General features: G+C 41.1%; 1 pseudogene across 1 annotated transcript; it reads right to left on the bottom strand.

Moving 5' to 3' along the window:
- Window positions 1-21,969: 21,969 nt before the first annotated feature.
- On the bottom strand, window positions 21,970-22,714 carry LOC306655385 (dnaJ homolog subfamily B member 6-like; annotated as a pseudogene). Its single transcript has one exon. The product of its transcript is annotated as a dnaJ homolog subfamily B member 6-like (transcript).
- Window positions 22,715-24,988: the final 2,274 nt, after the last annotated feature.

The raw sequence follows: 24,988 nt of genomic DNA on the forward strand, positions 1-24,988 counted from the left end.
TCTTCCTGTTGATTTTGTTCCTCTAAAGAACCCTAATACAAAAGGAAAACCAGAATCATAAAGGCCTTCCTTACCAAAACCAGAAAGAATGAAAATAGTATAATAGTATATTTAGCATAAAAATGTAAGAAAAAAAAATCTAAGAAAGCAGAACCACAGAATTAATAAATATAAAAGCATAAATCAATTTATTGGGAAAGAGAAAAATAATGTTAAGTACCTGTAACCATTGAAAAGAAGGAAAATAGAGTCGATTTATATGAAAATATACATTGATTAACATATTGGAATATAAAGAACTGATATATAAAATAATTGGTTCTTTGAATAAAAATAGATAAATCCTTTTTTTACTAAAAAGAGCACATTAATATACAAACTTGTGAGTGTGAAAAATGGAACTGATTAAAATAATTCTAAAAAGAATATTTGCTCAAATCTAGCCTAATACATTTAAGAATAGAATGGGCCATTTTCTATAAATATAAAAATACCATCCTGCAAATTGTCTCAACAAAAGATCGAATACTTAAGTGGACCCAAAACCAAGGAAGAAATTGAGAAAGTTGTCAGATATCTACTTCTCAATAAAGTTCCAGACAATTTCATGCATGAATTCATTCAAACCTTCTAGAAACAGATAATTCGTGAGCTTTTTAAATTGTCCGAAAGCATAAAGTTAGAATTAATGCTTCCCAAAGCTTTTTACAAAGTCATAATAGCACAAAAACCTGAGCTTGACAAGAAGATCACCAAAGACAGACCCATAAACCAAACCCACAGGTATTGATGAAAAACTCACAGAGAACCAGCAAATAGAATCCACATGGCATTTAAAAAATCATACATTGAGCTAAGTGGGTTTGAGTTCAGATATTCAGGAACAATCCAATATTAGACACGTATCATTCTAATTCAGCATATAAATAAGCAGAAAAGAAAGTAATAAAATGATATGATTTTATCAATAAAGGTCAAAAGCTTATCTGACAGAATTTGGTATCCAATTCTACATTTGTTAACATATAAATGGGTTGTAATATATGTCATTTATTATAAGGTAGCTACACCTGCTAAAAATTTAATATGACACATATAAAATTCTCAATCACTGAATGAATGAATCATAATGATTTGTTAGTATATCAAGAGCCTTCAGTCTGGACAAAAAATCACTTTTCCCTGGACAGAAAATAGCAGTCTGAACAAAAGAGTGGGGGTTTCAAATATGTGTGAACACAGATTGTACATAGAGTTTAGCCAGGTACTAGCTATGTAATCATGACCAACTGTATAATCTACACAAGTCTCAGAGTCTTAGAAAAGTCACAGGAGGCGACAAAACACAACTTGCCAGGTCATTATAATGATTAGGAATAACAGATACAAAAGTACTTAGTACACAGTAAGTGCTCAATAAACGTCCTCTTGGGTGCCCTTGTTGCTGGCTGTGGTATAGTAATTTGCACAATTTGCATTTGAATCTGAGCTTACAAAAGAAGTATTTTTTCCTCTACCACATCTACTCAGGGAGAAAATATAGCAGGTTAAAAATTATTTTCCCATTACAAAGTAATTTTTGCTTATTTGGAAAAAAATGGGGAAAATGAAAAACACACAATATAGAATTCAAGTTTCTCATAATTTTCCCTCATCATTATTATTATTTTTTAATGCAGGGGAACTTAACCACTGAGCCACATACATCCCCGGCCCTTTTTATTTTTATTTATTAATTTTTATTTTGAGACAAGATCTTACTAAGGTGCTTAGGCCTCACTAAGTTGCTGAAACTAGCCTGGAACTTGCAATTCTTCTGCCCCAGCCTCCCAAGCTGCTGGGATTACAGGCATGAGCCACCACACCTGGCACATCATCCACTTTAACAAATAAACTTTCATGCCTAGAATCAGAATTGAAACTGTACCCTTTAAATATATTTCAAAACCAAAATTTTTAAATCTTCAACAGAAAAATACTTAATCTGAAAGTGTCATTTCATGCATTATTTTATAGCAACCCATCCGTTTTACAGCACTCAAACTCACTTTGTCTTTGATCTGCTCCAAAGACGCACAGCATGGACCACCACAGCCTTTGTGTATCTGTCACCCGAGTCACTGGCCAGATGTGGAAATGATTCTAGACATTCCAACTGCACCAGTCATGTCCCTTCCCTGGTGCTCACAGATGAGCCGGAAGTGGATGCTTCTTGGTGGTAGCTCAGTCCTAAGCCCTTCCTAATAGAAAGAACCACAAACATCAGTAGACAGAATGAATTCCTGTCAGGTGCCCTGAGGGGAGAGCTTCATCCCTGTTCTATGTCACGGTGAAATAGACGGTGGAAAGTTTTCATTGATTTGATCAACATAGGCAATGCAAACTTCACATGGCAAATAACAAAAATAAATCATTGTCTCACCTTGAACCTTGACTTGTTCTGTTGAACTGACCATATCAGTGAAATTAACCCCATTACCACCAATATTCCAGTTTCCACCATGCTGATGGAACCTCAACATCCTGATAATACCTGGAAGTTTTTGCCATTCAAGTTTGAATGTGACCTATGGTTAAAGTTGGCTGCAATTAAACACAAGATTGTTGTCTAGAAAGCCCATTATTGTCCTTGCTTAGTTGCCTAATTTCCTTCTATTAACATGTTCTTCAGGCTGTTGCAAACTCCTTTTTCCAAGCTAATTTAGGAAACACATTTTTACAAAGAACAGGTCATTTTAAAAGCATCATTCGAATGTTGACCTTCAGTTATTCTCTAATAACCAACATAATCAGTAGGGGCTGAGGCCACCAACTGATCAACCTTTGAGCAAAACTATATATTCAAGGTCTAAAACTTCTTCCGGAGCCCCATCTCATTATCTTGTGGGACAACGTTGAGAAGAGAACAGTTGTACGACTTCTTCCCCTGTTTCCTCTCCAGCCTCTCAATCCCTGTTTATGATCTTTCCATTTACCATGGCATGTCCTGGAGAATCAGACATAATTGCAGGAATCTTAAAGAAATAAGGGGAGGAATTTGTCACGTTCTATTTGTGTCGACTTTGTTTGGAAAGCTTTCTATGTGTAGCATCTTTTATTAAATGACTCCACACATTCGTGCTCCGCAGAGGAGAATAAGACATGTGTATGCTGTCCGCTGTATCTAGGGGTGTCATTTGGAGAATCAACCTCAATTAAATCTAATTACATTCCTTTTCAACTAGAGAAGCACGAAGAGGGCCCACAAACTTCATCTTAATTGTAAGTCAATTACATTGTCAAAGCGTAGAAAAAATACTAAATGAGTATGACAGAGGGACCCTACATGCTCTGCGCTCTCCCACGCGGAGAGTCACGGGGTGGGTTGATTCTTCTATGTGCATTCAAACCTTACCCAGAGCACTGCCCCCCATACCTGAAGCAATGCCAGTGTTCCCAGGGGGTGCTGGCTAAGGCTGAAGACATCACAGCCCGGTGGGGTGAGGGATGGAGTGGCTGTACAGTCATCCTGGGAAGCAGATGTGCTTAAACTCAAGCAACTGCCTGCTCTGTGATTGCGGCAAAATGAATATCCTTCATTCTTTTCATAGGTATATGGAAACATAACTCTCCTAAAGCTGTGGTTGACCAGGCTTCAATCAGCTCCACCCCAAAATACCAAGGCCCAAGGCAAAGGGACAGCATCCCCAGGATCACGTTGTGCCCGGGCAGAACATCCTCGTCACAAGTCTTCTCAAACTGATTCTCTAATTGAAACCAGTTGGCTGAGATTTCAGTTCCTGGACTCCATTCCCACCCTCTTCCCAAGGATTTACTTGTGTCTGGTCTATTCTGGGGCCTTTTAGAAATGGTCCTCCTGCCCATTGTGCCAACATCAGCAGGATATTTTAATACGTTCTGTTCTTTCTTTCCCTTCTGTGCTTTCTTTCCATTCTTTTTTTTACAATAATCCATGTGAAGTTTTTTTATCCATTCTTTACTTATTTATTTGTTTTTATTTTTTTTTTGAATTTTTACAGATTGCATTAATGATTCCTCCCTGAAGTATTAACTTTATTTTCTAGATCCTGAGACTTGTGAGACTTGTGTCATAAGTTATGTTTCCCTAATTTTTGATTTTAATTCTAAGAGCACATCCTTGGCAAATAAATGTAAAGAAAATAGGAAACTCATATATACCATTTTAAAAATTCATCATCATTATTACATGAATTCATTTATTTTTCCTTTTCTCTGGACTTGAAATTTCAATCGGTTCATTGAATTTTATAGTTTCTTGAAAGATTAAGAAATTTTTTTCTGGGATAAAAGTATCCAGAGCAACAAATTCAGTAGTTTATAGGAGCTAAGCAAATAGTGAAATGGACAAGAATGTCAGCTAGGTTGAGAAGCTCATGTGGGCCTTTCATTTTGTTGATTTTTATTTTTTTATTAAAGCATTATAGTTACACCTAGTAGCTGGGTTTGTCCCAACAGAATCGTGCATGCATGGAATACAACCCAGTCTATTTCCACCTCCAGCCACCCCTTCTTCACCTAGTCACCCCCTACAGATTGGTGCTCTCCACACCCTATGGGTGATTTCCCTGGGATATATTTGTGCCACTTACCATGTGTGCTTGTTTCTAAAGCGACAGTCATTCTTCAAGTCCAGCCAAGAGGTGTCCTGTAGAAAAGTGAGACCCATATGGCTACATGTGCTTAGAGAAGCCAGAAGGCCATGTGACTCCATATTGCCAGTACAGATTCACTCGTAACACTGCTGGATGAAAGGCATGTCTCATCTTCCTTAAGCTAAAGCTCATCTTCATTTTTATCTTTATCAAAAGCATAACAAATTCAAAATGTGTTATTTATTATAGCATAAAAGGAAGGAACTGGCAGGATCTTAACTGGTGGAGGGGTGGGGCGTCTGCGGGGCCTGGCAGGAAAGAGAAGCCAAGCCAGGGTGGAGTCTGAGCGCAGGCTGACTGAGGACGCCAGCCCCGGTTCAGAGTAGAGGTGACCTTCCTGTGCCAACTCACTGCCACAGGACCCTGGAGACGTCTCCAGCTGAGAAATGATCCCACCTGCCCGCCACTACTAGGCTCTGGGGCCAACTCAGCTGAGAAGCTGCCAGAACTGATGGGAACAGTGTCCGAGCTTTCCTCGCGGGCAGAAGGATTTTTTAAATGGGACAGGGACTCCTGTGCCCAGCATGTGCACGCAAAGGGGATGGTACCCACTAATCGCCCTGAGAGCAATATCTAGTTAACAGTTTGTTCACACACACACACACACACACACACACACAGCCTTATATTAACTACGTTGCTTTTTATTTTAAAACATCCAATTTACCGTGCTTTAAATATAGAGGAAATAAAATGTTTATCTTTGGGATTACTAGCTATGCATTGGTGTTAAGGTCCTGTCTTTGAAAGTTACATGGGTTATAAAAATAATAATAATACTCCCCTTGTTTAGGTGTTTAAAAATATTTAATGATCTCTCTGTGAGAAATAAAAATAAAAGTGCCTAGCCAATGAAGCAGAACCTTTATGGCCACCCTTAGAGGAACCACCCTCAAAACTTAATGACCCCTGTGGGTGGTATCAAAACTGGCTCAACCTTATTAAGTTAGGGAGCATCCCCAGGAGGTCAAAGGGTCAGGAGGATCTGCTGCCCAAGCCACATCCAGGCAATGGGGATGGGGCCTCCCCTGGAGTCTGATCATGTTACCCAGGGGCTTTTAGGATTAAGAACCACTGCTCTGATCCCAAGAAGAACTGGCCCCATAGAAAAGTAGAAGAGGAAGATGTTCCTTTTGAGAAGGCCACAAGCAATCACCTTCTTTAAAATTTTCTAAATTTGTCCTAATTAGTTGTACATGACAGTAGCATGCATTTATATATTTTGATAGGTCTCACGTAAATGGAGTGTAATCTCTCATTTTTCTGGTGATACACATTGTAGGATCACACTGATCATGTAGTCACACAGGAACATCTATCTATCCCACTGGCATGAAATTAGGGTCACATATTGAAGTGCAGGATGAGGGGCTTGTGCCTCCACGGGACAGGCTGCTGTTGAGCACTGATGTGGAAACAGTAACAACCATGGTGTTGGTAGCCAGCCCAGCAGGACAGGGCAGGGGCTGGCTCTCGACTCGCAGGGCCTGCTGGAAGGAAGAGCAGCTTCAGGCATGAAGGCCAGGCGTCTGCCAGTCCTGAAGGAAAGCGCTGTCTACAAGCGGATCCATGAATGCAGCGTGTCTGATGAACAGCTCTCACCTCCACCTGCTCTGACCTAGCTGAGACTCCATCCCTGAGAACGGAGCAAGGGGTAGGTAAACTTGCAGAAGAGAACCAAATCAAAAAGGAGGCAAAGCGGCAGCTTTTGATGTGTGACTGATAGATGACTAGAGAAGCCCAAGACCCTTCAGGAGTCGTAAACCAGACCCACGTTTGTAATGGTCTCACTGTGCGCTTTGCTCTTCCTCCCATGCTCATATCGGCACGGAGGCCCAAGTGCAGTAGATCTGTGCAGAGCACCTAGTCATCTAATCAGGGAGGGGCACAGCACTGGCAGCTGCTGTGTTCTTCACCTCCAAGCACCTGCCGCTAAGCAGGTATCTGCCCGGGTCTGATGTTGCCAAATACTTACTGGGTCCTCATCGCTGTTTCCTGACACACAGTTGCTAAAATCTTTACCATCTCTGGAATTACAGGAGTGTATTTTATGTGCCAAAAAAGGTGAGTGGTGGCTGGTGGCCTCTAGGTAACTTCACTCTGGAGGCTGGTCACAAGAATGACCACGGCATGATTGAAGGGTTGGATTTTTCAGCTGCACCCCCACCCTCCCAGGAGGGAAAAGGGCTGAGGCTCAGTTGGCATCTTTTTAAAGCAAAGTTTGTCTCCCTAATGCAAGTGGGAAACCAGTAACGTTTGTCTTGAATGGAATTTATGAAATAAACATACAATTAAATTAGATACATATATTAGGGCTATCAGTATAATACCTACCATCTGTGACATTCTATCAGAATCAGGTCTAGTGCTCTTCAGGTGTGAGTCTGATTAATCTTAATCTCCTTTACACTGTTCAAACACTGATGGAGATATTCTTGATATGAAAAATACTTCTACAGTAAGAAATTGTCATTGCCATTTTTGGCGAATGTGTTTGGTCTTCGAACAGTATAGTTGTCAGTAAGGAGCCCTGGCATGCCCTCTCCCTCACTTGTCTACTCTCCCCTACACTCAGGCTGACCTCACTGGACATTACAGTAGTGCAGACTCAAGTTCTGCTTCTATTTATTTTCCTTTAAGTCATTTCTAAATTTACTTCTACCTCAGGCCCCTTGCATGTGCTGTTGGCTCATCTGGAGATCTATTTCAAGGTATCTTCCAGGGATGGTCCCTTTTTATCATTTAAACGCTGTCTTCAGATCATCCAGTCTCAGGACTCACCCCTTCTGGAATGCAGTAACTCTGTGATGTCATTGTTTTCTTCAGAGACTAATCAATTTTTCTTTTTTTTTTTAGACATATTTTTTTCCTTTATTTATTCTTGTAAACAAATGGATTACATGTTGTTTCTCTGTTTGTACATGGAGTAAAGGCATACCATTTGTGTAATCATACATTACATAGGGTAATGGTGTTTGATTCATTCTGTTATTTTTCCCTTCCCCTCACCCCTCCCACCCCTCTTTTCCCTCTATACAGTCCTTCCTTCCTCCATTCTTGCCCCCCTCCCTAACCCTAACCCTAACCCTAACACTAACCCCTCTCACCCCCCATTATATGTCATCATCCGCTTATCAGAGAGATCATTCAAACTTTGTTTTTTTGAGATTGGCTTATCTCACTTAGCATGATATTCTCCAATTGCATCCATTTGCCTGCAAATGCCATAATTTTATCATTCTTCATGGCGGAGTAATATTCCATTGTATATATATACCACAGTTTCTTTATCCACTCATCAATTGAAGGGCATCTAGGTTGGTTCCACAATCTGGCAATTGTGAATTGAGCAGCTAAGATTGATGTGGCTGTATCTCTGAAGTATGCTGATTTTAAGTCCTTTAGATATAGGCTAAGGAGTGGGATAGCTGGGTCAAATGGTGGTTCCATTTCTTATTTGTTTCCTTATTTTCTCTGACTCTAGCATTATCTTTCAGTTATCACTGTGGAAAAATGAATGCAAAGTGTCCAGTTGTCCCCCCTTTTGTATCCATAACCCTTCCAAAGTGGTTTTGCACCTCCTCCCCAAAGAGTCGAAGTCTGGTCTTTCACCCCTTAAATTGAGGCTGGACTTTAACTTGATTTAGCTAATAGAATCCAAAAGAGGAGATGGTGGGTGAGGTCACAGTATAGTGTCAGGGACTTTCCACTCTCTCTCTCTCTCTTAGGACTCTGGATTTACCAGGATCACAAACTCTGGCTAAGTGAGTTTGAAAGACCACAGGACAGAAGAGATCCTGGCTATCCCAGGCAAGGCCATTTCTGACAGTCACCAATCAATCCCCAAATCCTGAGAGGGCAGCCAAGACTTGTGAGCTGCCTCCCCTGCCTGCACTGAACTGCTTGCTGGCTTGTGAATGAGCAGCAGGCAACCCAGGTGCCCATAAGCTCATGGGCAATGACAGATGCTTACTGTTGTTGATGATAATTCACCAAAGCCATTCATCCATAGACAACAGACCCACCACTCTACCTCAAGACCCCAGAGAGGTGCTTGGTGGATAGGAAGAGCACTTGGATAAAAAGCAGTCGATGGATGTGCAGAAGAATGAAAAAGTGAACTGAAAAATAACTCCATTATACACTAGCCCAATTACATTTTCCCAACTTAGTCTAGAACTAACTTAAACAATATAATAAGTTTGCTCATGCAATTAATTTAGTTCTTCTGGGCATCTACACCAATTACTGGAAAAGACAAAAACCAGCATTAGAATAGACATTGCTACTAAATAAAAGGTATTCAAATATTTATATCTACTCTTTCCCTCTCTGCAGAGTCTATAAATACAGCAGCCCAGACAAGCTTTATGGGTGTGAGCTGAAGCAGATTGTAGCCAGGAGACAATCGTCGCCTTCCACTCTCCTTTGAGCCACTGCCTGCTCAAACAGAATGAAGATTCCCCTGTTTTGTTTCTGCCTAATCACTTATTGTAATGCCAAAGGGAAGGAAATAAATCTTGGAAACTTTGACCAAATCAGTTTAGTTTGTCCATTATCACAGCAGGAGAGGCGAGCGTGGGGTTTCCATTTTTAAGGATAATCTTTCTTAGAGTGTGCACAATGACTAGCTCAGTCTAAATAATCTTGAGAACATTGAATGTTTTTAAAAGGATTCAGGGCTGCACTGATTTCTGCCTTTATATCACAAAGTCCATTTGTTGCCAGGCTTCATTTTCTCTCTGCAGTTGCAAAGGAACTGAACACTTGGCAAATGGTAGATGCATGCATTGGCTAATTCAGAGGAAGGCCTGGCTTTGAAGTCCTATACATGAAGTTTATTGTTTAAAGATTACTTGTGTTTGAAAAAAATTAAACAAGATTACCTGCTTTGAATGCAGATTCATACCATTCATGTAATCATACATGTACATAGGGTAATGATATCTGTCTCATTCAGAATGTAATTATTATTTTAATTAGTTTCAGTTCATAAATCACTATTATTCAGTAAAAATGCTGGACTTTTATGTATAACTGAATATTCATCGTTATGGTTTGGATCTGGAATTATCTCCCAGAAAGCTCATGTTTTGAAAGCATGGTCCCCAATGTAGCATAGTTCAGAGGTAAGGCTTTCAGAAAAAATTGGATGATAAGGCTGGAAACTCATCAGTGAATTAATCCATTTGATGGATTAGCAATTTCAATAGTCTGCTGGGTGGTAAGAGCAGGCAGTGGGACAGGGCTAAAGGACAGAGGTCACTGGGGGTGTGCCTGTGGGGACTATATCTTGTCCCTGGCTTCTCCCGCTCTCTCTCTCTCTCTCTGCTTCCAAGCTGCCCTGAGCTGAGCAGATTTTCTGCACCAGGCCTTTCCACCATGATGTTCTGCTACAGCTCAGTCCATAGCCATGGATTCGGAAACCATGGACTGAAACCATGAAACCAAAATAAACTTTTCCTTCTCCAAGTTGTTCTTATAAAGTATTTTGATCACACTGAAACAAAACTTGACTAACACATTTATACCCAAGGGTGGTTTTGTGCCAATAATCTCCAGATTTTCACCTCTGTGTCACAGATTGTTCCCTCTTCCCTCTTTCCTCCCGTCCTAATACCCTCCCTGCATGAATCCATTCCTCCTTTGGGCCCTTCCTCTCCTCCTCCTCCTCCGTCTCCTCCTCCTCTTCTTTTCTTCCTCCTCTGTCTTCCTCTTCCTCTCCTCCTCCTCCTCCTCCTCCTCTTCTTTTCTTCCTCCTCTGTCTTCCTCTTCCTCTCCTCCTCCTCCTCTTCCTCTCCTCCTCCTCCTCCTCCTTCCATCTTGTCCTCCCCCTCTTTCTGCCCGCTTCCTTTCTTCTCACTCACTTTTTCTTTCTTCCTCTTTCTTTTCTCTCCTCCACTCCTTTGCTCTTTCATCTTCTTCCCTCTCTCTTTCCCTCCCACCCACTTCCACCCTTATCTCACCCACCCCCAGTCCCTCAGTGACCCCAGTAAGAAGGCAGGACAGAGTACTCCTGGTGGCTCGTTCTCTCCAGCGTCTCATGGATTCTTGTTCTTCAGCTGTATGTAATGGATGACACATGGACATTTGATGTGGCCAAAGTCACTCCACTTTTAACTCTTCAAGTGTAAATTGAATTGTTCTTTTCATTTCTTAGAAGTCAAGAAAAACAATTTCCTCTTTGGACATTTTTTTTTTCTCAATTATTCCACTTTCACATTTTAGGTATTTAATTTGACAGTTTCAGGCCAATTAAAAATACGTCTCCGTATGTATTTTGATGTTATGCTTCTGAAATGCATTAAAACCTATATTTGTTAGTGTTGTGAAATTCCAATTGGATAATAAATATTGCCATTTGATCAATTTGTGGTACATAGATTTTACTTGTATCATTTACATTACTCAAGGATTTGAACTGAACTGTCATACTAGTTCAATCTGCCCTGTTTCATCAATTCTATCAGCAGATTAATTATATCATTTACTCATTGCTACATTTTTCTACAAAACTAACCTCTGAATTTAAAACTAGCTGTATCATTGGCAGTCCAAAATTAATCTACATTTCTAAAAAAAGAATGGAAAAGAGCAAAATGCAAATACTTGTTCAAGTAGGTTTTAAATCAAGATGATCAGATTCAAAGCAATTAGGTCCTAACTAACTAGGTTTAAAAGTCACTGTGAATTACAATCCCATGCTGACGCTGACAAGAATTTTGTGAAATATTTACACTTACGCATGGCTATGAACAGAGTTTGTCAGTCTTTTGTAAGGTAATTTAACAACACATTTTGTAATAGTTTTAGAAACATTAAAAAATTCATTATTAATGATAAGGATTCAAAAAGTTGGTTATTCATGATAAGGAATAACCAAAAAAAAAAAAAAAATAGAAATATACCTTGGGATGACTCCATCCATGGGGGTGTTTAATCATTATAAAACACTGAAATGGCTGGGTGGGATGGAGACCTCTGCAATCCCAGTGGCTCAGCAGGCTGAGGCAGGAGGACCACAAGTTCAAGGTCAGCCACAGCAAGTTAGCAAGACCCTCAGCAGGACCTTAAATAAAAAATCAAAAGGGCTGGGGATGTTGATTAATGGGTAATTGTTCCTGAGTTAAATCTCCAGCTCCTCGTGCTCCCCCCAATAAAAAAAAATACTGAAATCAACATAAACATCCAGAAATGAACAAATAAATTATGGGAACATCAAATTGATGGAATTTTGTATAGACATTAAAAACAAAAGTTGTGACAATTAGGTAAGGACATGTTCACCCAATAAAAAAATGTCTTGCTATCTGTGTTATCGCTAAATTAATATAAGAATCATAAAACTCCAATTTTTTCCAATATGTGCTCACTGAGAAGGAGGCGGACCCTGAGCTGAGATAGACATGGAAGGGGTCCGGGTCCCAGCCCCCTGCACCTCCACCTGCAGGAGCAGCTCCGGCCTCCTCCGAGCAGCTGTTCTGTTCTTCCCCTCCTCATGGTACTGAATTCGTTTCAGTCAGTTCCTTTTTCCCTTTAAAACTGTGGATAAAGATAACTGCCCTCGACAGGCTTCTTCTCATATTCAGTGCACACTGTGTGTATTTGCTGTACTCTGCCCGCGTGCTGCCCAGTGGGTTCCTCTGCTAGTGCAATCATAGCCAGGTGCCACCAACGGTGCTCAAGCAACAGAAATGTATCATCTGGCTGTTTTAGGGGCTGGAAGCCCAAGGTCAAGGTGTCAGCAGGGTTGGTTCCTTCTGAGGACTGCGAGGAGGAATCTCTTCCATTAGCATCCCATGGCCATCGAGCCACCCCCAATCCCTGCCTGCAAGGCCACTTGACATTCCCCCTGTACACACGTCTGTCTCCCGATCTCCCCCTTTCATTACACCTGTCAGATTGGCTGAGGCCCACCCTCATGACTTCATCTTATCTAGATTGTCTCTGTGAAGACCCTGAATTCAAATACGGTCAATTCATGTGCTGGAGGTCGGGACTCCGACATGTGGATTTCAGGAAACATGACTTAACCCAACCAGCCTCTTAGGGACTCAGCTTTCCAGACATGCTTGCACCGCTGCTCCCACATGGTCAGACGTAACGGTGGTACCACCACGAGGGCGCGTCTGGCAATGACCTGGCCCGCAGGTTCCCCAAACAGGATGAGGACAGGTGATCTGTGGTGCTGGTGGGATTCTAAGTTGTCAGGTAGTTTTCTGTTTGTCTTGACTTTTTCATTCCCTTTTCTTCTTTGATTCCTACAATTCCCACCCATTCCCCTGAAATTTATGCTATTTAAAAGGAGGGGGTCAGTAAATTTGGAATGCCTCTTAAATATTAGCAATTGCAATTTGACCACAGGTGAGACTTCCCGCCCTTCTCACTGGCTTCCATATTGAGGATGTGGCCTTTCCATTCTCCGGTGGGAACATCCATGAAAGAGTTCAGGTCACTGCTGGAGCACGAGGAGACTCATCCTCCACTCTATGCTCTCCACAGCCTTTAATTACAGCAGGACACACCAGCCTCCTTGCCTTGCTTTGTGACAGTTCCTGGTATTTTATTTCAGCATTTCTACTTACCTTTGCCAGAAGAGAAAGTATTATATTCTCATTTCTCTCATCTCTCCTGACTGCTGTGTGGTGGTTATGATGTATGTAATACCTCCTATAGATTCTTTATAGATAAAAGGTCCTCAGGCCAAGTGGCAAAATCTTTGACTTTCTTAGAGGTTTATTTTTTTATAATCTTATTAAATATTTATTTTCCTCCAGGTAATTTGGCTATTGGATTTCTTTCTTCCCAGTATGTCAAGACTCTTGCATTAAAGACCCAATGATTTGTTTTTTAAATAAATTATATTGAATTGTGCAGTTTTCAAATTAAAAAGAAAAAATAATAAAGGTATGCATCAACGTGGGCTACTTGATGAGCCATTTAAAAAAAATCCAATAGATGATTTAGCTATGGTTGAAATGCCATGTGAATTGACATTTATGGCTGTGTGTCTGCAGGGAATATTTAATTTTAAGTTAGGAAAGCCCAGCTAAAACAGATCAAACTATAGGGAAGATCTCAGTTCATGAAACAGGAAACTCCAGGATAGGTCTCTTCAGGTGGAGACTTACTGCAGCAACTCAAGTCACACTATCAATTATTCCTCTCCTCATCCTCTGTTCTGCTTTCTGAATCCCGACTCCATTCTCATGTGGAGGCCTCTTTAGAAATCACACGACATCCCCTTGTAAGGACTAAATAGCAGAGTAAGTTCAAAGCTCACATCTTCGTTCCACACACCCAAGAAACAGAACGACTCGCTATTCAGTTCTGCAGAAAAGAGGCAGTATCTCCTTCTCGAATATTTCTTAGTTTGGTTTGCGCGTCTGATTCTGATGTATGGGGCAAGATAAAGTCACCATCCCACAGACGCCACATGGCTGGCATGATCTAGAGGTCCCTTCGCAAAGGAAATCCAGGGCCCTGTTAGAGGGCATGGGACGATATTGTCATGTAGGAAAAAACAGATGTCAACTTCCAGAATATTTTTAATAGTGGGAACAATATTTTAAATGACCACAGCCTCTCCTGTTACAGAAAAGTACTCTGGACACCTACCAGGTGGTCAACAAGAATAGCCGTTTTACATAGTTCTTTAAAACAAGATTTCAGATGAGGGTTCTACATCCGATTCCCTCTCCTGGGAGGTAACTCCCTCAGACCTCAGCAAACTGGCCTCGGAGGGACCACTACACAGTCAGACAAGGCAGCATGATCCCAAGTGCTGGGTGTTGTGTGGCTGGACCAGGGATAAATCCTTAACCTAAACTGAGGTATCAAGTTCTCCAATCTAGACATTTGGAAATGGTGGTGAGGATAGGCTCAAGAGAGAAAAAGAAAAAAAAAAAAAAATGTAACCTACGAAGGAATCTATGCCACAAATGATAGATACAAGCATCTGCTAATAGAAACACAGTCAAGAGGAGCAAATGAGCGATCCACAAAATCAAAACACGAAGAAAAATGTTTGTATTCATCAAGATTCTGCCAGAAACGCAGGACCAGCCAGAAAGGTGTGTCCAGAGATTTTCTGCAAGGTGTTGGCTCAGCAAGGGCAGAGTCTGGTCGGGTAGGCCCTAGTCCATGGAACAGGTCTCAGGAGGGCAACGTGGGCTGCTGGGTCATCATGCTGCCAGCAGCATGGTCCTCAGAGGCCTCAGCCCCTCAGCCCACTCTGGAGGTCTTTCACTTGGCTGAGTCGGGCCCACCCATGTTTCTTAGAACAGCATCTCATTAAAATCAACTGACGATGACTTTTGTGACACCTGTAAAGCACCTTCACAGCAACGCATCATACCAACCACCGTGATGCACAATCATGCCAGTAATCAAGGAGGGGAGCCCTGGCCAAAAGCTTTTCTGCCTGACAACATGGCACAGTAGTATCTCACAGCCTCCCAAATCTGAGAGAAATTTCACATGCAAGAAAATAGAGGATTAGTTAAATAAATTATTATTCAGCCATAAGACAGAATGCCGAATATCCATTAAACATTGAGCTAAAGGACAATATTTCAGGGCATAGAAAAGCATTCTCAATATATCAAGTGAAAGAGCAAGTTAATAAATAACATACACATTCAATTTTGTGCAATAATAAAAAAAATGGGGCAAGTATATATATCAAATTTTAACAGTAATTATTTCTAGGTAATAGCATCATGGATTTTTATTTGTGACTTTTAACAAATAAAAATGCACTGGTTTTTGAGGTTAAGTTAACTAAAAATGCTGTCTATAATAATATTGGAGAGTTAAGTAACATGATGATATAGAGAATCTTAAGTATATAATATAGTCTATTTGAAAATTCACATATGTCCATCTGTTTAACCTTCAACCATTAGTTCATTCAAGAAATAAATCTTAGCTTGTTTTCTCAGTCGTCAGTACTCACCTGTCTTGGGCAATGGAAATGAAGTGAGGAGCAAAACAAACTCAGATCCTGCCATCATGGAGCTTAGTGGAGAAGAGGGAGAATCATCAAATAATCAGATAATGGCACATCCAGTTACCATCCATGATAAATGCTGGAAGATGGTAGCAAGAATGTGGCCATGTTTATACGGAAATGTTTATCATGTAAGAAATCTCTAGGCCTAGTTTGTGTGGTGTGTACTGGTACCTTTCAAATGAATACTCTAAAACTTGGGGAATGAGAATCCAGGAGAAAATATCCAGAAATGCCTGAAAACATTGAAACTCTTCCCAAGAAATATTGAACCCATTTGAACCACTGAAATGAACCCCAGGCATCTAGCCGAGCTTCTCCAGGGCACGCCCACAAGCATGCGGAGATTTCCACTGTGCTGTATCATTCACCCACTTTCCCCCAGAATCTGAAAGATAAATCTGACAAGCTCTGGATAAACACTGGCTCAGACTCTATGGTTCCTGGGTATGCAGAGGTGACATGACTTATCCTCTGTTATCATCGGGGCTCCTGGTAAGCAGCCTCTGCGGGGAGTCTGGATAGATCAACGTGTCAGGCTGGAGGCTCCGTGATAACTCAGCCAAGGGGGAGTCGAAGTCACTGTGCAGACAATCGGGAGAATGCAACTGCACGTAGATTTCTTTCAAACTATAGGAAAGGTGAGAAGAGGAATAGGGGTTCTAACTCCCGGGGCATAATGAATCAGACCGCCCGGCAGCCAACTGCCTGCTCGGTTAGGCTGTGTACCAGGCTTCTCTCTAGATGAGGGATGCTCATCAGCGACACGTCTTCCCGCTGCAGATGTGATTAGGATAAGCAGATCATGTGGTGAGGCGTTTCTCCGCTGTGGCCAAAGCGATCGCTTCTGCATTTCCTCCCAGATGCATTTCCTTATGTAGTGGTAGCCCGGGAGGTATCACATCCTTAGGTTGAGAGAGAAGAACCAGGGAAGAACCATTGGTTCACTATCTCATTGGTAATTAGGCAAAGTTCCAGTCATTTGGTAGGATTTTCTATTCTCCATCTGCATTGAGTGGACTTTCAGAATGGTCCCACCGAGTCCCATTGGCTGTTTGTGCCTTGGGGTGCAGGCCCAGCATAAGACCTCTTGAAGTATGAGTAACCTCACTCTAAGCAGGTGGACCTTTGAAAAGGGGCTCCAGAGTCAAAGAGAGAAGCCAGATCGATACGAAACAGCAGAATAGCTGTGCTTTTGACGTTGAGTTAGAAAGCTGCCGTGGTCCACATGGTGGGGAAGGTTCAAACTAAAAGGATCAGTCCTACAACCACGATGAACTGAATTCAGTCAGTAGCCAGTGACCTTGGAAGAGAAGAGGGCCTCAGCCTGGTGGACACCTGGTGGCAGCCTTCTAAGCCCTGAACAGAGCAAACAGCTAACCCACACCAACCTCCCACCTAGAGAAGGTGCCACATCACACACTTGTGCTGTTCTAAGTCTTGAAGGCTATGAGGATTTGTTATGCAGCAACAGGAAATTAAGTTTTCATACTTCAGTTAAGTGAATTATTTCTTCCTCAGTGGTCACAACTATAATCATGATGTGTCTCAAGACTACAGATTTGAGTACAGCATAAATGGAATACTTATCCCTCGTGATTTAACTTTAAAAGCTGAAGACTACAGTCAGGAATGTACCTCTGTGGTAGAGCACTGGCCTACCATGCACGAAGCCCTGGTTTGATCTCTGGCAACACACACACACACACACACACACACACACACAAATATTAAAACTGAGATGATTTTCTTGAGGTCAATCTTACAACTAAAGACAGAATATTATAGAATTTAGCGTCTAGAACTTGGTTATCTGAAAAACATAAACTGGCATAAATGACATTTATTGATTGCTTAGCTTTTGCAAAGAATGAATATCATACTTTATTTTTCACAGTATTTTTTCATTTAACCTTCCCAATAATTGTATGAATTGGGAGATATTTTATGATCTGTAATTTGTTGATAAGGAAACAGAAGTTTAGAAGTTTAGAAAAAAAAGTATAAGAAAGCTAAAGGATGCTGCTCCAAGTGGTGGTGACGGGTCTAAATGCTGTACCTGCCCTGCTGTTGCCCTTGATTCAATGCAGGTTTCGCCCATGACCTCGGGTAACCAAGTTCCTACCCTGCAAAGTGAGTAAGTACATCATCATAGTAAGTGCCTCTTGCCTGGCTGAACAACAGATGCTGGCAGTTTCTAATTTTTTTTTTTTTGCCCATGCCTGGGATCCACATCTCTGGTTTCCTGAAGTGATTCTGCTTATGTTATCACTTTGCAACATGTTTACTTAGTCACCATTAAAAAAAAGGGGGGGGGAGGGGAATAAGAAAGACAGAAACCCCAGCAGCTGGTGTGGGAATTTGCAAATGGTGGGGTACAGGGTCCACTCTCTCTGCTTTGCTTGCCTGGGCTCCCGTGGTTCAGCTGCTGGGCTCAGCCACATTTTCTTGTTTCCTGGCTTTCCTACAAGAGAGTCAGGCACTGTATCACTTTCCAACGTCAATAAAGCAGGTCTAATTTTCCTAGGTTGATGAGGGCCTGATAGATCCGATGACCTTTTGTTGGAATGTCATTTACAAGTATGATTAAATTATTCTCCATGGCTGAGCTGATACCTACAGTTGATGTATCTTCCTCCAGAGGCAGCAGAAAAATCTACTTCTTTACCCTCTCATGTACTGCAAAGATTTTTTTGCAGGCAGATTACAGATTTTCAGCTTTGGGTTTGAAAAGGTGACCCTGCAGATGATGACTTTTTGTTCAAATCTGTTTTAGCTGATACCATTTTTCTCCAAACCGATTAACTGTATCTATATGACTATACCCAAAAAAGCTATTTATTTATTTAATCTGTTAGGGGAAATGGGAAAAATAAAAAGCATGCCAGTCAAATTTCTTGGACTATGTCTTCCTTGGAAAGTAAGGGAAGTGACATTTTTGAGCATGATCTATTGGTTATGTGAAATGTTACATTTGTATTACTTAATCTTAATAATAACATGTGAAACATACTGTTTGAGCCTACTATGCATCAAATACCATCCAGATACCTAGAAATACAGCCAACTGTATTGTCATCACACTTATCTTCATATGAGGAAACTGAGGCACAGAGATTACACAATTTCCTCAGGGGTCCACATCTGGTGCCTGAAACATAATATGTGTTCAATAAACATTAAATGAATGAAAGAGGATGAGTTCACTGGACATGGTAGTCCATGCCTATAATCCCATCAGCTCAGGAGATTGAGTTAAGAGGATGACAAGTTCAAGGTCAGCCTCAGCAACTTATCAAGACCCTGTCTCAGAATAAAAAATAAATAAAAAGGATTGGGGATACAGCTCAATGGTAAAGCACCCTGGGTTCAATCCCCAGTACTAAAAACAAACAAACAAACAAAAAAGCAGACTAGTCAATCCAGGGCTATCTCTCTTTCCAAGTCAAGCTTTGTTTTCTACCCAATGTGAAAAGGGGGGAAGGTAAGAAAGTCACAGTACAAACATTCAAAAGGAAGGGAAGGATGCAGGCATCGCTCTGGGAGCAGTGGACTTCTGACGCGGCCATGCTCTACGTCACCATGCACAGAGCCAAGCCTGCTGCTGCAGGTGCTGTCCTAGACCAGAAGTCAGTGGATGAGGAGCTGCTGGTCAGACAGTTTTTGTTAATAAGGTTTTGTGGGAACCGGCAAGTTCCTACCCTTCCACTTGGTCTGTAGTGGTTTCCATATGTTAGAGTGAGTAACTGGAGCAGAGATAGATGGTCGGTGGGGCTCCGTGAAACCCTTCTAATGATCCTCAGACACAGCTGCTAACCCTGCCCTGATTTAGAGATGTCAAAATTCTTGCAGTGTTGAACTATTTTTATTAATTATTGTACCATTCCCACAGGCACATGGGGGCATGAGGGGAGGTGAGAGCAGCGGTCCAGAGGCCAGGAAGGGAGGTCTGACCATGGACAGCCTCTTCCTCAGCCCCACCTCCCTCAGTGTGAATTGGGAACTCTACACTATGAACTTGGTCCAATTCTGTGTCTTTGGTGGCAATCCTGACATTTGCATCCTGTGTTATATAGTCCTTCAAAATTAGGAAGTAGTTCTTGATGGAAAAGAAATCCAGAATTTGGGAAAATGGACAATTTTCTGGTCACCCTAAATTTTTGCACTGTACACAGGACGTTTTCTTTTGCCTGGAATATTGTATAGCAAATTACAAGGAGTCCAAATCAGTTTCCACCTTTATTTTCCTGTTGCATACTGGAATTGTGCAATAGTAAGTATTCAGGTTTTATGTCTACATTCTCTTTTATGAGGCCTAAATGTCTTCCTTGAAATCCATAAAAATTTACAAACTAGATTGTCTTCTGCATTAACTACAGGAGACAATGAAACAAAGAAGGCTATTTCAACTATCTCCAGCCAGTAGCTGCTGCCTGGATATATAAGCTCAGGAGCACCAGATTGCTTATAATCTTTTAAAAAACTTAACTGAAATTTTTAATACATGTTTTGAGCCACACAAAATCTAACTACAGACAGATTCAGGTTGAGGGTCAGAAGGTTTTTATCATCACAGAATGCTAAGCTGAGTTCTAGCCTAGCCTCGGGCTACCTGACGGAATGCTGTCTCCAAGTGAGAATATGGGAATGCGTTATCAGATGCAGAGCCAAAAAAAACATAAATGTCTACTACTTATAATAATAATTTCAACAAAAAAATGAGAAAGAAATTAACTTTGGTAACAATCAATAATGCAGAGAGATGCTCTCTCCCTCAACTGGATTCCTCAGTCCAAATGCTGTCTGTCTTATGATTCACTACAGATCCTAAGAGAGACTGCAGGTCCCAAACCATGGATCTTCAGGAGTCAGGCTGCCTGGACTCATAATGCAATTTACTGAAAATCACTCATGCCCAGTCCAGTGAGTGTATGGAAAATATATCATGGTTTTTAATTAAACTAATTCCTCCTCAGATGGGCAAGTGGCTTACAAATATCCTTATGAAGATACTATAAAGTGAAGATAACGCTAAGAATAAAAACACAGAAACACAAAGAGACGTAGAAGACATGGCTTTTGTCCAACGTTTTATAATCTGCACTGTATGAAAAGATCTAACAAGCCAAGTTTTTTTAAATTATTAAATGTTACTGAAATGTCTCACCTTAAAATATTAGACAGCCAGAGTCAAAGAAATGTGCAAACATATACAACCAGGATATATTCTTGCATGCAGTAAGTAGTGTTGTAAGAACACCAAAACTTTATTTGGAGGCAAACAAGAGAACCTTTTAAAAATAGCAAGCCAGGTGGCTCAACCACCTTACTCACCCATCACCAGGGAAGCGGGCCCAGCATTGGCCCAGAGTGGTGGTCCATCTTCTCTCCTTGCTCCTGAACTTGTACATCACAGGGGAAGCAACCCTGAGGTCCTATTAACTGCCCCAGCTCCTCTCCCTTGACCACAGAAGAAACTCTAAACTGAGCAGTCCTACAATCTATGCACAGAAAAGCAGCAGAAATAACCTCCCAGTAGACATTTGAGTAATTCCACCAAACTCAAAACACATCTGCAAAATATACCAGCTTCATCCTAGGGAGATAGCAGAACAATGAGATGATAACAAGCTCTTCAAACACTTCCAACTTAAGATTTTTTTTTTTCTGCACCAAACACATTCACATTTTTTTTCTTTTATTTTTTTAAAGCAAATGACAAAGACCCAGTTTACCAGCTTTTTTAAACCTAAGCTTAACGTTACATATTTAAATAATTGTCAAAACTTTACTAAGTTGCCAGCATTCATGCACAACTAGAAAACATCCTTAAATTTATATTAAACCAGAAATGTATTACCATTAATGCATTGATATTTTTTATTACCAAATACTGAAAAAAAAAATTATTTCTACAGGAGACTCATTCTGGCAATGTTAGCTCACAGCAGGCTGATACTACTTGGCTCACATGTCAAACACAATGGAAAGCAGATCCATGCTGGTGTTAGAATACAATCTTGTCCTAATAATACTCAAAGCCAAGGCTCACCCTGGATTACATTGCAAAGGGCATACAGAGATTACAACAATTTTAAAGACAAAACAAAAAAATGGTCCTATTGTGTGGTCCCAACAATAAACTCAAAAGTCTATGACAAATAGGAGCTCCGACAAGCTGTTTGTAAATACTTTAGGTACAATTATATTGAAAGTCGAGTTCATCTGAAATCTTTAAAAAAATGTTCCTGTTAATCCTCCAATGGTGCTTGCTATAATTTAACATTTCTGTTAAATGCGTGCGTTGAATTACTTGTTATCCAAGCGTAGCAGCTGCTCCTTACCGTTTATCGTTAAGGACTTTAACTGGCCGTCTTCTTCAACTTCTACTTTTTCTTGACCATTCTCGACAATTCTTCTTGTAGTGATTTTTCTGCCATTTACTCTTTTTAGTAGAAGTTGATATAGATTTGAAGTTACTCATCCCACTGCCACCAAATGATGTAGAAGAGAATGAAGTAAGACCACTGTGACCTAGTAACCCAAATGAAGTAAATCCTATAACAAATGAAGAAAATCCACCTCCAAATGATGGAAATCCACTGAAAGCAGAGAAAAACAAGGCTGCATCTCGATTTCTGCTTCCTCGGGGACCCCTTTGGTTCCCAAAAAAAGTCTTCAAATGGGTCTTCAAAGAAGTCAAATGAAAATGGGTCCCTTCCACCAAAAAATTCTCTGGAGACATCATCTGGGTTCCGGAATGTGAAGCCATGTCAAAATGACTCCCACCTCCACCTCCACCATTTAAGCCTTCTTTGCCATACTTGTCATAAATGTCCCATTTTTTAGCATCTGATAACACCTCATATGCCTCCGCTACTTGTTTGAATTTTCTGTCTGCTTCTTCTTTATTTTTATCTGGATTTTTATCTGGATGCCACTTTTGTGCCAGTTTCCGAAATGCCTTTTTGATATCCTTGGGAGAGGCATGCCTCTGCACGCCTAGAACTTCACAGTAATCCACCACGTTTTAACAGATCTTTGGAACAAGTCCTCATGTCACAGAAGATCATGTTCCTGGGAGAGAAGGCTGGTGGTTACCCATTCCTCTACTGTTGTTTGTGCTTTATATGCTTTTTCCTCAATTCTCCAACTTAAGATTTCTAACTTTGGCAAATATATGCATATCTACACAATGACACACTTTTCTTTATAAAAAGCCCAATAAACGAGCTGCAACTCCTGAGAGACCCCGTACCCTCGAATCCTGCCCGTTAATGATTTATGCACAGTAGTTGAAGCTTCCTGCCTTTTAACCCCCACTCAGATCAGCCCGTATGCTTGTGCATTTACATCAGTGATTATTCACACTGATTCAGCTTTGACCAGGCGCTTGTTCACTAGTGTTTCTTTTGGGGGAATCCTAACCAGAATCTTTATTGTTTTTATTGAAATAGGATTCATATACCATAAAATTCATTATTTTAAAATACGCAATTTAGTGGTTTTGTTATGTAACTGTGACCACCATTTAAAAACTGCATCACCATAAAAAGAAACCAAGAATCCTTCAAACTGGCTCCTGTTTCCTTCTCTCCCAGATCCTGGCAGTTCCTGATTTACTTTGATCTCTATGGATTTGCCTGTTCCAGACATTTCACATGAAGGGGCACATTTAGCACGCCCCTGGTTTTGTGACTCCCTTCAGTTGCACGATGTTTCCAAGGTCTCTCCGTGCTGTGGCATGAGCCCATAATCCACTCCTGTGTGTTATCCGAAGATACTTCACTGTGTAATTACATTCACGATGAACGTTACTGGTGTTCATGAATTCCACAGTTCACATATTTTAAGCCTCACTCCTCTCCTCTGTCCTCAAGCTCATAAGAAACCTGGGTGTGCACTCCTTTGACACCAGAGGGATGTTCAAACCATGCCCACTCTGTCTGCCAAGAACACTCACACTGGCTGCACCCCAGCCATCAGAGAACCCTAGGCCGGCAGCCTCCTGTTCTCTGAAACCTTTTCAGACCTGCTAGAGAAGCCTGATCTGCTCACTCAGAAACTTTAATTTTATAAGCGATAACTTTCCATACCCTCTTGATGACATGCAGTACTATTGGCTTTGATGTCCGAAAAACCTCGGGGGAGGGGCATCTGTCCTGATTTTTGCAAGGTGACTCTGACATGGTTGTTATCTTTAGGGAGGGTCTTACAAAATGGAAGCCCTCTCACCTGCATGGTCAGTGTGGTGCAAACTAATTCTCCAGCACAGGGCAGCCTTTAATGGATTCTATTAATAAAGATAATGTTTGCATTTGTTAACATCCTGACTGTATCAACGTGTGGGCCATTAACTGACTTTTTGGTTTCCTTTTAATCTCTGACATAGAAGGTGTTCACTCTAGGGGGTGTGGAGACGGAGGTAACCATCCCTGAAGGTGAGACCACCCCTTCCTTTATAGGGGGTACAGATTAGAGTGAGGGTCAGAATTTCCTCATCCTGAAGAAGAAGAAATCAATGTTTTTCAAAGTTTTGAAGTTTAATTTTAATGATGATGAGCTCTGTGGGGGCTAAAGGTAGAGAAAGTGATGGATTTTATGTTGTAGAGATTTAGAAGTATGGAGCAGAAAGTTCTGGAAAACTAGGAAAGATAGCAGGCAAGAAGAAATAAATCCAAGAAGTCACTAAGCTGAAAGGCCAGAGCTAACTGGAGGTTGTTCTCAAGAAGATGCAGAGCAAGCTAACCAATAAAGACTGCAGTGAAGGGAGCTGAGAAGGTCTCAAGACCTGTCCCTGGTGATGCTATTTGCATGAATCGTCCAACTGGTTGACCCAGAAGCAAGGCTCACTTCATGAAAGGTGAAGTGCCACTGCCAAGATAGCAGTACCCCTGAATATACAAAGCGGGGCTGAGAATGAAGTCCCGGATCATCATTTGAGAGACGAGGGCGCGCATTGATGTTCCCTGAGCTAGGGAATGCAGAGCAGACACCGCTCTCTGCGCTCTCTATGAATAATTAAACCACTTTTGGCGAGGCACTGATGTTCTTAACATAGACAAAGAGAGTTAGGGAAAAATGATGGTTTTATTATAGCCTTGAGGAATAGTATGAGAAGTGTAGTTGAAGAGTAAGATGAGCCGCTTTTCCAGAGGAGCCGCGATCATTGGCAAAGGCAGAGGGCCCGAGCGTGCTGAATGGAAAGGACCATAATGGACTCAGCTGATGATAAACGTGCAAATGGAGAAGCAGGAAGAAATGAAGGTGAAAGAGGGCAGGGGTCGGGAAAACAAGAAAGGAG

The sequence above is a fragment of the Sciurus vulgaris genome (genome assembly GCF_902686455.1).
Source record: "Sciurus vulgaris genome assembly, chromosome: 2".
Lineage (NCBI taxonomy): Eukaryota > Metazoa > Chordata > Mammalia > Rodentia > Sciuridae > Sciurus > Sciurus vulgaris.